This window comes from Triticum urartu, chromosome 1A (assembly GCF_056163025.1).
Source record: "Triticum urartu cultivar PI428250 chromosome 1A, HENAU_Tu73, whole genome shotgun sequence".
Taxonomy (NCBI): domain Eukaryota; kingdom Viridiplantae; phylum Streptophyta; class Magnoliopsida; order Poales; family Poaceae; genus Triticum; species Triticum urartu.
Window position 1 is genome coordinate 126,523,568 of NC_141873.1, and position 19,175 is coordinate 126,542,742.

The window sequence follows — 19,175 nt, forward strand, 5'->3', positions numbered from 1 at the left end:
CAGCTCCTAGCAGCCGGCTCGGTCCTTCCTCAGGGCCCCACGCACCATGAACAAGATAAGATGAAGAGTGGCTACAGTGTTCGCCCACCAGGCGGCGGGACTGTAGCCACGCCTCCCCGACCGAGCATGCGTCATTATCAACACGGCTACAGTAATCCAAAGCCGGCAGGACCCGCGAGCGGCGGAGGCGGCCTGTCGGCTCCGTACCAGACCAGCCAGCGGGGCCCACCAGGTGGCGGGCCCCAGCAGTCGGCGGAGAAGCCGACGGCCAGAGAGACTGATAGTCGGGCCCTAAGCTCGGCCGGATTACCATTGTACCCCTGGGGGGTAGGCCTATATAAACCCCCAGGGCACCAATGCAAAGGGTTCCCACCCCGTTAGAATTAGACTCATACCTAGAGGAAGGCGAGAGCAAGCCTTGCCTTCTCCCACATCTAGCATACAACTCGAGGAGCACAATTGTACTCACTTGTGCCTTAGTGATTATGCGGAGACCCCACAGAGCAGGACTAGGGGTGTTATCTCCTAGGAGAGCCCCGAACCTGGGTAAAGTTCGCCGGCGTACATGTCTACGCCTCATCCCGCTTCCGGGCACCGGCGATGTTAACTCGCTCCCACCATGATAAGCCATCCATTGGCATATGTCGCACCCAACCCCCGACATTTGGCGCCCACCGTGGACCTTTGACCTATTCTGGACGGGAACCCTTTTCCTCCCTGGCGAGCATAGCCAGCCCGGCACGCCAGACAGAGTCTGTGCCGACGCGCTGCGTGGCGCGGAGGTCGCCGACCTTGTTGGCGAGGTTCGCCTCTTCGACGAGCAGGCGTCCAATGCGGGCAATGACGGCCCCGAGAGCCGCCTCGTCATCCTCCTCGATTAGCTCCACGTAGCCAGCGAGCCCGCTGCGGATTTGGAATCCATTGGCTCCACCGACCCGATGCTTGTCGACTCCGACACCGCGTCGCTTGATACGTTCCCCACCAACGTGGTGGTCTATGACGAGCCACCTCCTCGCGAGGAGAGCGGCGAAAGCACCATCATAGAGGTGCTTGTCATCGGCCACAGTGAGCACTCTGGCGGAGATGCTCACGACCCGCTCAATGCGGCACTTCAAGACCTGACGGCGCCCATCCCAGAAGACGCCGATGCCGAGATGCTGGAAGCACGCCGCCTCCAGCTTGTCAAGGGCGCCAAGAAGCTGGCTAGCATGAGACGCCTGTCGAAAGCCTACCGGCGCGAGATGGACCGCGCTGTGGGCGGCACGCCGGCTCCCGCTGGGCCCAGCCGCCTTGGCGCGGTCCAGTAGCGCGGCGTGGCCATCGCCAGCCTGCTTGGGGCAGATCGCCCCATCTACACCACGCCCGCGGAGAATATCCGAGCTTCCCAGGCGGCAGCAGAAGAACTAGACAAGTTCGAGGGCGAAGAGCGTCGCCCGATGGCGGAGCGCGTCTAGCGGCTCCTCGATGCGGCTGCTGAGCAGCATGATGCCGGTTTCCGCACTGAGGCACCGCACTGGCAAAATGACGATCTGCCTCCCCGCCGAGACCAAGGCGCGACATCTCGGACGCCGACTGGTGACGTCTGCGGGAGAAGAGACAAGGAGCCAGCTGCCAGCCGCAGCCGGACTCGCATCACCATTGAGCGCGACCAAGACGGCCACCCAAGAGGACTGGAACAACGGGAGGACTGTCCGCCTCCTCCCCCTCGAAGGGAAAGGCGTGTCACACCACCGCCTGTTGATCACCCGACACTCGGCGACCGCCTTGGCCGCTGAGAGGGAGTCGGAGAGAACGATGCCCACCATCGGATCGACCTTCTCCACCGGTCCCTGACGCTAGAAGAGGAAGATGAATTGGGCCCACCCTGTTTCGGCCCCCGCATTCGAGACGAGCCTTTCCCCAAAGGGTTCACGCTCCCAAGAGACACGCCCAAATACACCGGCTCCGTGAAGCCAGAGGATTGGCTGGTCGACTACTCCACAACCGTCAGCATAGCCAACGGCAACAAGCGCGTTGCTGTGAAGTATGTTCGGCTCATGCTCCAGGGCACAGCCCGGACATGGCTGAATAGTCTGAAGCCCCGCAACATCAATGGCTGGGTCGACTTCACTGAAGCCTTCATCCGCAACTTCACCAGCACGTATAAGCGGCCGCCCAAACCTCGCCAGCTCTCCTTGTGCGTGCAAGGCCCCAGCGAGTCGACCCGCGACTACCTCACGCGCTGGGCCGAGCTCCGCAACTCTTGCGAAGGCGTGCATGAGGTGCAGGCTATCGAGTACTTCACCGCTGGGTGCCGAGAGCGCACCCTCCTCAAGCACCGACTCCTCTGCGACGAGCCGGCGACCCTCGACAAGCTGCTGATCATAGCAGATAAATATGCTACGGCCGACTCCTCCATGAAGGTGGAAATCCAAGTTGATGCGTCAGGCAAAGTAGCCCCTCCAGCTCCAACCCTGGCTGGCGACACCAGTCGGCGTCAGCAACCAAGCGACAAGAAGCGCAAGGCCATGCAGCCGGCTCCCACAAGACGACAGGTGGCGACAGTCGAAGACCAGCAGCCGGAGGGGCAGCCTCCATCCAAGCGCTAGAAGGGTGGCAAGCCCAACTGGCTGCCGACTTTCTCATATGAGCAAACCCTGGACGCACCCTGAAAATTCCATAGTGGTGCGAAGCCGTCCAATCATACCACTCGGAAATGCCACTGGCTCACCAGGATCGCCAAGGGAGACGGCCTTCTGCCTCCTCCGCCTGCTGGGAAGCCGCCCCTCCCCCTCAACAGCCGGTCGTTCAACCAATCGGAGCCATACAAGACGAATACCTCGAAGAGTATGGAGCTTATGTCGTGTTCACCAGTGTGGCCGACGATAGGCACAACAGACGGCAACGACAACAAGAAGTGAATGCAGTAGCATCAGAAACCCTCGAGTTCATGCATTGGTTCGAGAAGCCCATCAATTGGAGCAGAGCCGACCACCCGGAGGTGATGCCCAATCCTGGCTCCTATGCCCTGGTTCTGGATGCCACCTTTGCCACTGATAGGCGAGCTGCTCGATTTTCCCGAGTTCTGATAGATGGCGGCAGCAGCATCAATATTCTGTACAAAGATACCATGGAGAAGTTGGGAATCAGACAGACAGAGGCAGCTTCAGCTCAGTTGGACTGTATTTCATGGCATAGATCCTGGCCTTTCCTGCTCACCAATTGGCAAGATCCATATAGATGTCCTCTTCGGAGACAAGGATCACTTCCGGCGAGAGCCAGTCTAGTTCAAGGTGGTGGACCTCGAGAGCCCATACCATGCACTACTTGGCCGACCTGCACTGACCAAGTTCATGGTGGTCCCCCATTACGCTCACCTCAAGATGAAAATGCTGAGTTCTAAATTCTGACCATAGCTGGGGACTACAAGAAGTCATCCGCTTGTGCGGCTAAGAGCAGTCGATTGGCCGAGTCCCTTGTGATCGCGGCCGAGAAGCGACTCCTTGACCGAGTTGTGGCAATGGAAGGCAAGCAGCCGGACATGCCACCCCACCGCAAGGAGTTGGAAGCCGAGGGCTCGTTGAAGCCGGCCAAGGAGACAAAGAACATACCCTTGGACCTAGAGCACCAGAGAAATATGTTGTCATAGGTGCAAACCTCGACAGCAAATAGGAAGGCGACCTCGTCGATTTCCTCCATGAGAATCGGGACATCTTTGCATGGTCACCTAAAGACATGTCGGGTGTTCCGACGGATTTCGCCGAGCACAAGTTACATGTCCGATCTGATCCCAACCCAGTCAGGTAGCCCTTGCACCGCATGTCAGAGGAGAAGAGAAGAGTCATCGGAGAAGAGATAACCCGGCTGCTGGCAGCCGACTTCATCATGGAAGTGTTCTTTCCAGAATGGCTGGCCAACCCAGTCCTTGTGCTGAAGAAAAACAAGCAGTTGCACATGTGTATTGATTACACCAGCCTCAACAAAGCCTGTCCCAAAGACCCGTTTGCTTTGCCGAGAATTGACAAGGTGATAGACTCCACAGCCGGATGCGAGCTATTGAGTTTCTTGGATGCATACTCAGGGTATCACCAGATCAAGCTGAACCCGGCCGACCGGCTGAAGACCGCCTTCATCACGCCATTTGGAGCCTTCTGCTACTTAACCATGACATTCGGCTTGAGGAATGCCGGCGCCACATTTCAACGTTGCATGCAGAAGTGCCTCCTCAAACAACTCGACAGAAACGCCCATGTTTACATGGACGATGTCGTGGTGAAGACGGAGAAGCGTGGAATGCTGCTAGAAGACCTCAAAGAGACCTTTGAGAATCTACGCCGATTTCAGATCAAGCTTAACCCAGAGAAATGCGTCTTCGGAGTACCAGCCGACCAGCTTCTTTGATTCCTGGTCTCAGAGCATGGCATAGATTGCATCCCTGTGAAGATCAAGGCCATCGAGAGGATGGAAGTACCCACCCGACTGCTGGATGTGCAAAAGTTCACCGGCTGTTTGGCGTCCATCAGCCGTTTCATCAGTCGGCTGGGAGAGAAGGCTCTTCCCCTGTACCAGCTCATGAAGAAGGCCACTTTTTTTGAGTGGAACTACAAGGCGATGAAGCTTTTGACCAGCTTAAGAAGATGCTTACTACTCCGCCTGTCCTGGCGGCACCGACTCCTAAGGAGCCCGTGCTCCTCTACATCGCCGCCACCAGCCGGGTGGTCAGCACAGTCATAGTGGTAGAACGCAAGGAGGAAGGCAAGGCACTACCAGTCCAGAGACCGGTGTATTACCTGAGTGAAGTGCCGTCGGCCTCCAAGCAAAACTACCCCCACTATCACAAGATGTTCTACGGCATGCACTTTTCCGCCAAAAAATTGAAGCCGTACTTTCAAGAGCACCCAATCACTGTTATTTGCACTGCTCCGCTCACCGAGATCATTGGAAGCTGAGATGCCTCCGGCCGAGTGGCCAAATGGGCCATAGATTTGGCCCCCTACACCATTTACTACCAGCCTCGCACCGCCATCAAGTCACAGGCACTGGCCGACTTCCTCATCGACTAGGATGAGACCCAGTACCTACCACCGGCGCCCGACTCCACCCATTGGCGGATGCACTTTGATGGTTCCAAGATGCGTACCGGTTTGGGAGCCGTCATTGTTCTCACCTCTCCCAAAGGCGACAAGCTCAGATATGTGCTGCAAATCCATTTTGCTGCTTCCAACAACGTCTCTGAATATGAGGCACTCATTCACGGGCTCCGGCTTGCCAAAGAACTCGGCATTCGCCGGATCCTGTGCTATGGTGACTCCGACTTGGTGGTCCAACAGTCGTCGGGCGATTGGGATGCCAAGGACGCAGACATGGCGAGCTATTGTTTCCTCGTACAGCAACTTAGTGGGTATTTTGATGGGTGCGAGTTTCTCCATGTGCCAAGAAATGACAATGAGCAAGCAGATGCCTTGGCGCGAATCGGCTCCACCCGTCAAGCAATACCAACCGGCATCGCCCTACAACGCCTCCTCAAGCCGTCTGTCAAGCCATCGCCAGAGTCGGATTCTATCTTCGTGCCGGCTCTTCCCGAAGCAGTCGGATCCGACTCAAGAGCTCCAGCAGTCGGCACGGGAATTCTGGCAGGTGGCTCGGGGACCGCGACAGTCGCACCCGGCCAGGGATTTTAGAGCTCGGCCCAGGGACTGCAGCGGTCAGCCCGGGCACTTCAGAGCCCGACCTAGGGACTGCGGTAGTCGGTCCGGAGACTTCATCGATCCAGCAAGCGGTAGCCAACTCCAACCCGCCGCCTCCCGGCCCAACCGCCCTCGTCCAAGTTGTAGTCCTGACAGTCAAAGAAATCGCAGCACCTTCATGGGCCAGCCCGCCACCTCCCGGCCCTATCCTCGACTTCCTGGTAAACAAAGAGTTACCGACTGATGAGATCTCAGCCAGGCAAGTGCAACGCCGGGCAGCAGCATACACCATAGTTAACAGAGAGCTTGTGAGGCGCAGTGTCACCGGTGTCTACCAGCGCTGCGTCGAGCCGGAGCAAGGCGAAGCAATCCTCAAAGACATCCATCAAGGTGAATGTGGCCATCATGCGGCTTCAAGGGCACTTGTCGCCAAGGCTTTCCGCCATGGTTTTTTCTGGCCAACTGCCCTGGAAGACGCCAAGGGCTTGGTCCAGAAATGCAAAGGGTGCCAGATGTTTAGTACAAAGCCTCATCAGCCGGCTTCTGCACTCAAGACTATTCCCATAGCCTGGCCCTTTGCCGTTTGGGGCCTAGATATGTTGGGACCATTCAAGATAGCAAGAGGTGGCCTGACTCATCTGCTTGTCGCGGTAGACAAGTTCACCAAGTGGATAGAAGCAAAGCTAATCAAAAAATTGAATGGTGAGACTGCCGTGACTTTCATCTCCGACATCACCATCCGATACGGCATACCACATAGCATCATCACCGACAATAGCACGAATTTCACCACAGGTGCCTTGGCCCGTTTCTGCGCGACGCAGGGCATGTGACTGGACCTAGCGTACATTGCCCATCCACAATCAAACGGCCAGGTGGAGCGGGCAAACGGCCTTATTTTGTCCGGCATCAAGCCCCGACTGGTTGAGCCTTTGGAACGGTTGGCCGGCTGCTAGCTCGACAAGCTGCCGGCCGTCCTCTGGAGTCTACGCACAACCCCGAACAAGTCAACTGGCTTGACGCCTTTCTTCCTCGTCTACGGTGCCGAAGCCGTCATCCCAATGGACATAGAATTTGACTCCCCTCGAGTCACCATGTACACTGAGGAGGAGGCGGAAGAAGCTCATCAAGACGGCATCGATCTGCTGGAAGAGGGCCGGCTACTGGCACTCAGCCAGTCCAGCATCTACCAGCAGAGCATGCGCCGGTACTACAACCGGAAGGTCAAGCCGAGATCTTTCCAAGAAGGAGACCTTGTGCTCCGGCTGATCCAGCGAACAGCCGGCCAGCACAAGCTCTCAGTGCCTTGGGAAGGCCCCTTCATCATCAGCAAGGTGTTGGGCAACGACTCCTACTACCTGATCGATGCTCAGAAGCCTCGAGCACGCAAGAGGGACGACTCCGGCAAGGAGACAGAGCGGCCATGGAATGCAAATCTCCTTCGAAGATTTTACAGTTGATGCAGTATGTACCATGCTACCTTTTGTATTAAAGTACGAAGACTCCGGGTCCCCCGAGAAGAGCTCGGGGACTGCCCTCTTTTATCTATATGATAAGAATTATGCTTATGAGTATGTCATTTTCTTTATACCGCTTGGAGCCGGGTCCGACTAGTCGGCCCGGGGACTTGCCTTCTTGTACTATGAAGTGCTTCCTGCAGCCAGACAAGTAATGTGTTGGCACTTAAGCCGTCTCCTGCCAGAAGCCACAGCTCATAGAGCGACTGTCTGGTGGGCAGGAGCAAGGCAGAAAGGGTGTCCACATGAAAAATGACTAAGGACACAAAGCATGTGCATAGTTTGAGCCGGTTTCCCGCCTCCTACGACCGACTGTTAAGCAGCCGGCCTGCCGGCTTCTACTTAACTTGCTAGAAGGCAGAAAGGGTGTCCACATGAAAAATGACTAAGGAAAGTCTTGTAGCAGAGCTTGAGAGCATCGGCCTCGGCGCGGAGTTTTGCTTGAACGTCCAGAATCTCCTGGTTCATAGGGCCCATTCCGCCTCCCTGCACCCACCCAGCGGGCGCGGCGCTGGTCGCCTCGGTGTCTGGAATCGAGGAGCTTGCAGTGCTAGCCTCTAGCGGGCGCGGTGCCGATGCCGCCTTCGTGAGCTGGCGGCATAGGGGTGTGCGGACCCCGGGAGTCGGGCCCGTCACCATCTTGTTCCCGGCTGGTGGTGCTGGCGGGTCGACCGGCTGCTTGTCTCGCGCCTCCTTAGAAGGAGGTGGCGGGGGCACGATGACATCTGGCATGGCGACGTCGTCACCATCCCTTTCCATAGTAGGGTGCTCACCGCCGGCTTCCCCAGTCTGTGCCACGAACTTCGGTGGTGGTGGCGCAGAGTTCAGAGGGACAACAAACACTGCCTACTGGCGATGCGCGGCTTCTTCAGCATGCCTCTTCGCCGCGTCGGTGGCCTCGGCCTCCGCCAGCTTCTTCAGGGCGGCGGCCTCCGCATTGTCAGCTTCCGCCTTCTTCAGGAGGGCGGCTTGCCGCTCCTCGCACGCCTCCCGCGCGTTCCGCTCCGTCGCCTCCTGGAGGTCGGCAGCCGGATTGATCCGCCGGGTGGTGGTGGAGGTCTCCGCCGACCTCATGATGGAGCCGGCGGCCGACTTCTCGAGAGAGAGCGGAGCCCTAAAATCAAGAAAATAAAGCAAAGGAAGTTCAGAAATAGTCAATGAGAAGGAAAGCACAAAGGAAAGAAACTTACGTCGACACCATAGGGGGCGCCTTGGGGAGCTTCTGGTACTAGGCCGCCTTCGCTGCGGCCTCCTTCCGCTTGGTCGCGGCGTTCGGATTCTTGGGCTTCTTCAGCGCGCTGCCGAACAACGCGACGCCTTGCTTACACTTGCGCGCGCCGCCTCGGGCAGTCGGCTCGCTGGAGGGGCCCGCGTCCGCTTGCCAGCGCCTCGCGTGGGGCACGGCTCTTCTTTGTCTTCATCATCATTAGGCCAGGACTCAATGCCGACTTCTTCGGAGCTGCCTGCTTCGTAGACACCGCCTATCGCGGTGTCCTCCAGGGCGTCCGCCCCCAAGTCGGGGTCGTCCACATCGCTCACCGCCCGGTCCGGCTGGTAGTCACCACCCGCCCCTACGAGGGCGGTCGTCGTGTTCGACATGTAGATCTATTTCAGACAACGGAAGGCGAGCTGATCAAGATCAAAATCAAGACTAGGGCAAGTATCAGAGAGAGAGAATCAGCAAACTTACCGCAGGCAGTGGGTCGGCGCGGGAATATGGCCGCTTGCCGAAACTCCAAGACCCCTCCAGCCTGAGGCCGGAGATCTCGCTCACCAAGTTTGCAACTTCGGCAGCCGGCATCTCCTTGGTGCTCAGCCGGGACGGTTCGCGGTGACCGCTCATCCGGCTGATCAGGTGCGGCGGGTGTTGGAGCGGGAAAACCCGGAGCTCGACGAAGGCGACCAGGAAGTCAGACTCCCTAAGGCCTTCGGTGTTGATCAGCTCCCAGAGCCGTTGGATGGCAACGGTGCCGTCTGCCGACACCGGCTTCGGCTTGTAGCCCTAGCTAGCCCAGGGCTCGGCAGGCGGGTTGGCTTCGTATGCTGGCAGGTTGAGGAAGTCGGCAGCCGGGTCTACGTTCTCCACTTAAAAGTAGGATTGCTGCTGTTGGGGAACGTAGTAATTTCAAAAAATTTCTACGCACACGCAAGATCATGGTGATGCATAGCAACAAGAGGGGAGAGTGTGATCTACGTACCCTTGTAGACCGACAGCGGAAGCGTTATGACAACGCGGTTGATGTAGTCATACGTCTTCATGGCCCGACCGATCAAGTACCGAAACTACGACACCTCCGAGTTTTAGCACACGTTCAGCTCGATGAAGATCCCCGGACTCTGATCCAGCAAAGTGTCAGGGAAGAGTTCCGTCAGCACGACGGCGTGGTGACGATCTTGATGTTCTACCGTCGCAGGGCTTCGCCTAAGCACCGCTACAATATTATCGAGGATTATGGTGGAAGGGGGCACCGCACACGGCTAAGAAAACGATCACGTGGATCAACTTGTGTGTCTAGGGGTGCCCCTGCCCCCGTAGATAAAGGAGCCAGGGGAGGAGGCCGGCCAGCCCTATAGGCGCGCCAAGGAGGAGTCCTCCTCCTAGTAGGAGTAGGACTCCTACTAGGAGGGGGAAGGAAGTGGGGAGGGAGAAGGAAAGGGGGGCACCGCCCCCCTCTCCTAGTCCAATTCGGACCAGGGGGGAGGAGGCGCGCGGCCCACCCTGGCTGCCCTTCTCTTTCTCCACTAAGGCCCATATGGCCCATTACTTCTCCTGGGGGGGTCCGGTAACCCTCTGGTACTCCGGTTTTCTCCGAAATCACCCAGAACACTTCCGGTGTCCGAATATAGCCGTCCAATATATTAATCTTTATGTCTCGACCATTTCGAGACTCCTCGTTATGTCCGTGATCACATCCGGGACTCCAAACTAACTTTGGTACATCAAAACTCATAAACTCATAATATAACTATCATCGAAACCTTAAGTGTGCGGATCCTACGGGTTCGAGAACAATGTAGACATGACCGAGACATGTCTCCGGTCAATAACCAATAGCGGAACCTGGATGCTCATATTGGCTCCTACATATTCTACGAAGATCTTTATCGGTCGGACCGCATAACAACATACGTTGTTCCCTTTTGTCATCGGTATGTTACTTGCCCGAGATTCGATCGTCGGTATCTCAATACCTAGTTCAATCTCGTTACTGGCAAGTCTCTTTACTCATTTTCATAATACATCATCTCGCAACTAACTCATTAGTTGCAATGCTTGCAAGGCTTATGTGATGTGCATTACCGAGAGGGCCCAAAGACACCTCTCCGACAATCGGAGTGACAAATCCTAATCTCGAAATACGCGAACCCAACATTTACCTTTGGAGACACCTGTAGAGCTCCTTTATAATCACCCAGTTACGTTGTGACGTTTGGTATACTAGGAACGTGTATAAGTCATGAAGAAATCCTAATCTCGAAATACGCCAACCCAACATTTACCTTTGGAGACACCTGTAGAGCTCCTTTATAATCACCCAGTTGCATAATCTCATAGTCATAGGAACATGTATAAGTCATGAACAAGGCAATAGCAACATACTAAACGATCGGGTGCTAAGCTAATGGAATGGGTCATGTCAATCACATCATTCTCCTAATAATGTGATCCCGTTAATCAAATGACAACACATGTCTATGGTTAGGAAACATAACCATCTTTGATTAATGAGCTAGTCAAGTAGAGGCATACTAGTGACGTTTAGGTTGTCTATGTATTCACACAAGTATTATGTTTCTAGATAATAAAATTCTAGCATGAATAATAAACATTTATCATGATATAAGGAAATAAAATAATAACATTATTATTGCCTCTAGGGCATATTTCCTTCAGTCTCCCACTTGCACTAGAGTCAATAATCTAGATTACACAGTAATGATTCTAACACCCATGGAGCTTTGGTGCTGATCATGTTTTGCTCGTGGAAGAGGCTTAGTCAACGGGTCTGCAACATTCAGATCCGTATGTATCTTGCAAATCTCTATGTCTCCCACCTGGACTAGATCCCGGATGGAATTGAAGCGTCTCTTGATGTGCTTGGTTCTCTTGTGAAATCTAGATTCCTTTGCCAAGGCAATTGCACCAGTATTGTCACATAAGATTTTCATTGGACCCGATGCACTAGGTATGACACCTAGATCGGATATGAACTCCTTCATCCAGACTCCTTCGTTTGCTACTTCCGAAGCAGCTATGTACTCCGCTTCACATGTAGATCCCACCACAACGCTTTGTTTAGAACTGCACCAACTGACAGCTCCACCGTTTAATGTAAACACGTATCCGGTTTGCGATTTAGAATCGTCCGGATCAGTGTCAAAGCTTGCATCAACGTAACCATTTACTATGAGCTCTTTGTCACCTCCATATATGAGAAACATATCCTTAGTCCTTTTCAGGTATTTCAGGATGTTCTTGACCGCTATCCAGTGATCCACTCCTGGATTACTTTGGTACGTCCCTGCTAGACTTATAGCAAGACACACATCAGGTCTGCTACACAGCATTGCATACATGATAGAGCCTATGGCTGAAGCATAGGGAACATCTTTCATTTTCTCTCTATCTTCTGCATTGGTCGGGCATTGAGTCTTACTCAATTGACACCTTGTAGAACAGGCAAGAATCCTTTCTTTGCTTGATCCATTTTGAACTTCTTCAAAAAAATTTCAAGGTATGTGCTTTGTGAAAGTCCAATTAAGTGTCTTGATCTATCTCTATAGATCTTAATGCCCAATATGTAAGCAGCTTCACCGAGGTCTTTCATTGAAAAACTCTTATTCAAGTATCCCTTTATGCTATTCAGAAATTCTATATCATTTCCGATTAGTAATATGTCATCTACATATAATATCAGCAATGCTACAGAGCTCCCACTCACTTTCTTGTAAATACAGGCTTCTCCAAAAGTCTGTACAAAACCAAATGCTTTGAGCACACTATCAAAGCATTTATTCCAACTCCGAGAAGCTTGCACCAGTCCATAAATGGATCGCTGGAGCTTGCATACTTTGTTAGCTCCCTTTGGATCGACAAAACCTTCCAGTTGCATCATATACAACTCTTCTTCCAGAAATCCATTCAGGAATGCAGTTTTGACATCCATCTGCCAAATATCATAATTATAAAATGCGGCAATTGCTAACATGATTCGGACAGACTTAAGCATCGCTACGGGTGAGAAGGTCTCATCGTAGTCAATCCCTTGAACTTGTCAAAAACCTTTTGAGACAAGTCGAGCTTTGTAGACAGTAATATTACCGTCAGTGTCAGTCTTCTTCTTGAAGATCCATTTATTCTCAATTGCTTGCCGATCATTGGGCAAGTCAACCAAAGTCTATAGTTTGTTCTCATACATGGATCCCATCTCAGATTTCATGGCTTCAAGCCATTTTGCGGAATCTGGGCTCACCATCGCTTCTTCATAGTTCGTAGGTTCATCATGATCTAGTAGCATGACTTCCAGAACAGGATTACCGTACCACTCTGGTGCGGATCTTACTCTGGTTGATCTACGAGGTTCAGTAGTATCTTGTTCTGAAGTTTCATGATCATCATCATTAGCTTCCTCACTAATTGGTGTAGGTCTCACAGAAACTGGTTTCTGTGATGTACTACTTTCCAATAAGGGAGCAGGTACAGTTACCTCGTCAAGTTCTACTTTCCTCCCACTCACTTCTTTCGAGAGAAACTCCTAGAAAGTTTCCGAATTTAGCAACAAAAGTCTTGCCTTCGGATCTGTGATAGAAGGTGTATCCAATAGTTTCCTTTGGATATCCTATGAAGACACATTTCTCTGATTTGGCTTCGAGCTTATCAGGTTGAAGCTTTTTTACATAAGCATCGCAGCCCCAAACTTTCAGAAACGACAACTTTGGTTTCTTGCTAAACCACAGTTCATAAGGCGTCATCTCAATGGATTTTGATGGTGCCCTATTTAACGTGAATGCGGCCGTCTCTAGAGCATATCCCCAAAATGATAGCGGTAAATCAGTAAGAGACATCATAGATCGCACCATATCTAGTGAAGTACGATTACGACGTTCGGACACACCATTACGCTGTGGTGTTCCGGGTGGCGTGAGTTGCGAAACTATTCTGCATTGTTTCAAATGTACACCAAACTCGTAACTCAAATATTCTCCTCCACGATCAGATCGTAGGAATTTTATTTTCTTGTTACGATGATTTTCAACTTCACTCTGAAATTCTTTGAACTTTTCAAATGTTTCAGACTTATGTTTCATTAAGTAGATATACCCATATCTGCTTAAGTCATCTGTGAAGGTGAGAAAATAACGATATCCGCCACGAGCCTCAACATTCATCGGACCACATACATCTGTATGTATGATTTCCAACAAATCGGTTGCTCTCTCCATAGTACTGGAGAACGGTGTTTTTGTCATCTTACCCATAAGGCACGGTTCGCAAGTACCAAGTGATTCATAATCAAGTGGTTCCAAAAGTCCATCAGTATGTAGTTTCTTCATGCGCTTTACACCGATATGACCCAAACGGCAGTGCCACAAATAAGTTGCACTATCATTATCAACTCTGCATCTTTTGGCTTCAACATTATGAATATGTGTGTCACTACTATCGAGATTTAATAAGAACAGACCACTCTTTAAGGGTGCATGACCATAAAAGATATTACTCATATAAATAGAACAACCATTATTCTCTGATTTAAATGAATAACCATCTCGCATCAAACAAGATCCAGATATAATGTTCATGCTTAACGCTGGCACCAAATAACAATTATTTAGGTCTAATACTAATCCCGAAGGTAGATGTAGAGGTAGCGTGCCGACCGCAATCACATCGACTTTGGAACCATTTCCCACGCGCATCGTCACCTCGTCCTTAGGGAATCTTCGCTTAATCCGTAGTCCCTGTTTCAAGTTGCAAATGTTAGCAACAGAACCAGTATCAAATACCCAGGTGCTACTGCAAGCATTAGTAAGGTACACATCAATAACATGTATATCACATATACCTTTGTTCACCTTGCCATCCTTCTTATCCGCCAAATACTTGGGGCAGTTCCGCTTCCAGTGACCAGTATGCTTGCAGTAGAAGCACTCAGTTTCAGGCTTAGGTCCAGGTTTGGGTTTCTTCTCTTGAGTAGCAACTTGCTTGCTGTTCTTTTTCAAGTTCCCCTTCTTCTTTCCTTTGCCCTTTTTCTTGAAACTAGTGGTCTTGTTGACCATCAACACTTGATGCTCCTTCTTGATTTCTACCTCCGCAGCTTTCAGCATTGCGAAGAGCTCGGGAATAGTCTTATTCATCCCTTGCATATTATAGTTCATCACGAAGCTCTTGTAGCTTGGTGGCAGTGATTGGAGAATTCTGTCAATGACGCAATCATCTGGAAGATTAACTCCCAATTGAATCAAGTGATTATTATACCCAGACATTTTGAGTATATGCTCACTGACAGAACTATTCTCCTCCATCTTGCAGCTATAGAACTTATTGGAGACTTCATATCTCTCAATCTGGGCATTTGCTTGAAATATTAACTTCAACTCCTGGAACATCTCATATGCTCCATGACGTTCAAAACGTCGTTGAAGTCCCGATTCTAAGCCGTAAAGCATGGCACACTGAACTATCGAGTAGTCATCAGCTTTGCTCTGCCAGACGTTCATAACATTTGGTGTTGCTCCAGCAGCAGGCCTGGCTCCCAGCGGTGCTTCCGGGACGTAATTCTTCTGTGCAGCAATGAGGATAATCCTCAAGTTACGGACCCAGTCCGTGTAATTGCTACCATCATCTTTCAACTTTGCTTTCTCAAGGAACGCATTAAAATTCAACGGAACAACAGCACGGGCCATCTATCTACAATCGAACATAAACAAGTAAGATACTATGAGGTACTAAGTTCATGATAAATTTAGGTTCAATTAATCATATTACTAAAGAACTCCCACTTAGATAGACATCCCTCTAATCCTCTAAGTGATTACGTGATCCAAATCAACTAAACCATGTCCGATCATCACGTGAGATGGAGTAGTTTCATTGGTGAACATCACTATGTTGATCATATCTACTATATGATTCACGTCGACCTTTCAGTCTCCATGTTCCAAGGCCATATATGTATATGCTTGGCTCGTCAAGTATAACCTGAGTATTCCGTGTGTGCAACTGTTTTGCACCCGTTGTATTTTAACGTAGAGCCTATCACACCAGATCATCACGTGGTGTCTCAGCACGAAGAACTTTCGCAACGGTGCATACTCAGGGAGAACACTTCTTGATAATTAGTGAGAGATCATCTTAAAATGCTACCGTCAATCAAAGCAAGATAAGATGCATAAAAGATAAACATCACATGCAATCAATATAAGTGATATGATATGGCCATCATCATCTTGTGCTTGTGATCTTTATCTTCGAAGCACCGTCATGATCACCATCGTCACCGGCGCGACACCTTGATCACCATCGTAGCATCGTTGTCATCTCGCCAATATTATGCTTCCACGACTATCGCTACCGCTTAGTGATAAAGTAAAGCATTACAGCGCAATTGCATTGCATACAATAAAGCGACAACCATATGGCTCCTGCCAGTTGCCGATAACTTGGTTACAAAACATGATCATCTCATACAATAAAATTTAGCATCATGTCTTGACCATATCACATCACAACATGCCCTGCAAAAACAAGTTAGACGTCCTCTAATTTGTTGTTGCAAGTTTTACGTGGCTGCTACGGGCTTAAGCAAGAACCAATCTTACCTACGCATCAAAACCACAACGATAGTTTGTCAAGTTGGTGCTGTTTTAACCTTCGCAAGGACCGGGCTTAGCCACACTCGGTTCAACTAAAGTTGGAGAAACTGACACCCGCTATCCACCTTTGTGCAAAGCACGTCGGGAGAACCGGTCTCGCATAAGCGTACGTGTAATGTCGGTCCGGGCCGCTTCGTCCAACAATACCGCCGAACCAAAGTATGACATGCTGGTAAGCAGTATGACTTATATCACCCACAACTCACTTGTGTTCTACTCGTGCATATAACATCAACACATAAAACCTAGGCTCTAATGCCACTGTTGGGGAACGTAGTAATTTCAAAAAAATTCCTACGCACACGCAAGATCATGGTGATGCATAGCAACGAGAGGGGAGAGTGTGATCTACGTACCCTTGTAGACCGACAGTGGAAGCATTATGACAACGCGGTTGATGTAGTCGTACGTCTTCACGGCCCGACCGATCAAGTACCGAAACTACGACACCTCCGAGTTTTAGCACACGTTCAGCTCGATGACGATCCCCGGACTCCGATCCAGCAAAGTGTCGGGGAAGAGTTCCGTCAGCATGACGGCGTGGTGACGATCTTGATGTTCTACCGTCGCAGGGCTTCGCCTAAGCACCGCTACAATATTATCGAGGATTATGGTGGAAGGGGGCACCGCACACGGCTAAGAAAGCGATCACGTGGATCAACTTGTGTGTCTAGGGGTGCCCCTGCCCCCATATATAAAGGAGCAAGGGGAGGAGGCCGGCCGGCCCTATAGGCGCGCCAAGGAGGAGTCCTCCTCCTAGTAGGAGTAGGACTCCTACTAGGAGGGGGAAGGAAGTGGGGAGGGAGAAGGAAAGGGGGGGCGCCGCCCCCCTCCTAGTCCAATTCAGACCATAGGGGAGGAGGCGCGCGGCCCACCTTGGCTGCCCTTCTCTTTCTCCACTAAGGCCCATATGACCCATTACTTCTCCCGGGGGGGGGGGGGGTTCCGGTAACCCTCCGGTACTCCGGTTTTCTCCGAAATCACCCGGAACACTTCCGGTGTCCGAATATAGCCGTCCAATATATCAATCTTTATGTCTCGACCATTTCGAGACTCCTTGTTATGTACGTGATCACATCCGGGACTCCGAACTAACTTCGGTACATCAAAACTCATAAACTCATAATATAACTGTCATCGAAACCTTAAGCGTGCGGACCCTACGGGTTCGAGAACAATGTAGACATGACCGAGACATGTCTCCGGTCAATAACCAATAGCGGAACCTGGATGCTCATGTTGGCTCCTACATATTCTACGAAGATCTTTATCGGTCAGACCGCATAACAACATACGTTGTTCCCTTTGTCATCGGTATGTTACTTGCCCGAGATTCGATCATCGGTATCTCAATACCTAGTTCAATCTCGTTACTGGCAAGTCTCTTTACTCGTTTTCGTAATACATCATCTTGCAACTAACTCATTAGTTGCAATGCTTGCAAGGCTTATGTGATGTGCATTACCGAGAGGGCCCAGAGATACCTCTCCGACAATCGGAGTGACAAATCCTAATCTCGAAATACGCCAACCCAACATTTACCTTTGGAGACACCTGTAGAGCTCCTTTATAATCACCCAGTTACGTTGTGACGTTTGGTAGCACACAAAGTGTTCCTCCGGCAAACGGGAGTTGCATAATCTCATAGTCATAGGAACATGTATAAGTCATGAAGAAAGCAATAGCAATATACTAAACGATGGGTTGCTAAGCTAATGCAATGGGTCATGTCAATCACATCATTCTCCTAATAATGTGATCCCATTAATCAAATGACAACACATGTCTATGGTTAGGAAACATAACCATCTTTGATTAATGAGCTAGTCAAGTAGAGGCATACTAGTGATGTTTAGTTTGTCTATGTATTCACACAAGTATTATGTTTCCGGATAATACAATTCTAGCATGAATAATAAACATTTATCATGATATAAGGAAATAAAATAATAACATTATTATTGCCTCTAGGGCATATTTCCTTCAGCTGCCACATCTTGACCGACTGCGGCAGCTTGATGATGGGGAAGACATTTTGCGGCGACGGTCGGCGGACTGCAAGGAAGGCACCACACTGGGCAGCCACCTCCCGAATGGAGGTGCCCAGTTGGTGTAGAAGAAAGCTCCCCATAGTTCAATGGTGGGGAGAACGCTGAGGTACCCTTCGCACATCATGACGAAGGCGACCAGGAGCATCACGGTGTTGGGCGTGATATGATGAGGCTGAAGGTGGTAGAACTCGAGGAATGAGCGGAGGAAGTCGCTCACCGGCAGGCCGAAGCCCCGGATGAAGTGCGAGCAGAAGAAGACCCGCTCGCTCTCACCCAACACCGGCCAGATCTCTCCCTCCGGCGGCATGCGTGCCTTCACCTGATCTGCACCGGGGAGACGCCGCATCTCACGGAGGAAGGTTATGTGATCCTCGTTGACGTTGGATCCGTCCCAGTCCCCTCCTCGCTTGCACGCCATGGAGAGCTCGACGAAGAAAGGTGCGGCAAGGGAGATGAGAGTGGGTGGAGCAAGGAGGCTCGGGGGAACGGGCTCGACGGAGACGAACCGCAGCAGCACTCCGGCGTAGCTCGAGGGGCACTCCGGTGAAAGGAAGAAGAAAGAGGCAGGGGTGGGGTAGAGGGGCGCGCGAGCTCTGCCGCTCCCTCTCCTCCCCTACTTATAGCCTGCGGGCTATGAAGCTGAGGGGGGCGGGCGTGGGATCGTGGGATCAACTGTGCCCTCGACCCCACGTTCCCACCTTTGTCGCGCAAAGTTACTGCGTGCAGTAACTCCACGGGCGAGCGAAACGGCCCGCCTCGGCCGCAGCGGATCCGCTCGCGTGCCGTGGCCCGGTAGTGGTGGGCCCGGCCTGCTGAGGCGTCCCATCGCGCGCGTGGGCTCACAAGCTGGCCCAGCCGGCTGGCACCATGTGGCGTGCCCACGACAGGCAGCTGATCGAGAAGCTTAGCCAGCACGCCATCTGGTTCCCGCCGATGCGTTCAAAATTCCAGGAAGATCCGACTGGACGTATCTGACTCCCGCCAACCGGCTTCCCGGGAGTCAGACGAGGTTTCTTTCAGAGCACCCGGAGGAGGAAACTGTTGAGGCTCCTTGGCGCGTTGGC